Source organism: Cynoglossus semilaevis, chromosome 11, assembly GCF_000523025.1.
Source record: "Cynoglossus semilaevis isolate Cse_v1.0 chromosome 11, Cse_v1.0, whole genome shotgun sequence".
NCBI lineage: Eukaryota > Metazoa > Chordata > Actinopteri > Pleuronectiformes > Cynoglossidae > Cynoglossus > Cynoglossus semilaevis.
The window spans coordinates 1,165,855-1,166,258 of NC_024317.1; positions in this window are offsets into that span (position 1 = coordinate 1,165,855).

Sequence of the window (404 nt, forward strand, 5' to 3'; positions counted from 1 at the left end):
TTCAGCTCCAGGTCCATTCACTGTCATGGTTTTTTTTTTCATCTGTTCAACAGCGCGGGCGTTTCCGTGGCGCGGTCTAATCCCTGGCGGCTGACAGTCGTGATAATGTCGTCTCTGGACGCTTTCTGTGGCTTCAGGACAATGACTCATTTACATCCTCTTTTTTTTTTCTCATTCCTGAAACTGGCCACAATTCTGATGATTGTGTTACAAGAAAAAAAAAACAAAAACCCACGACCAACAGTGAAATGTCCTGCAGTAGTCTGAGGCGGAGCAGGTTGTACACTTACTGTTGGGTTGGATGAAAAAAAAAAAAAAAAATCCTGGACTCTATTACAGCTAATAAGAAAAATGGGGGACAAATGCGTTAATCATTCAGGCTGGGTAGTGGAAAGAAATCCCAC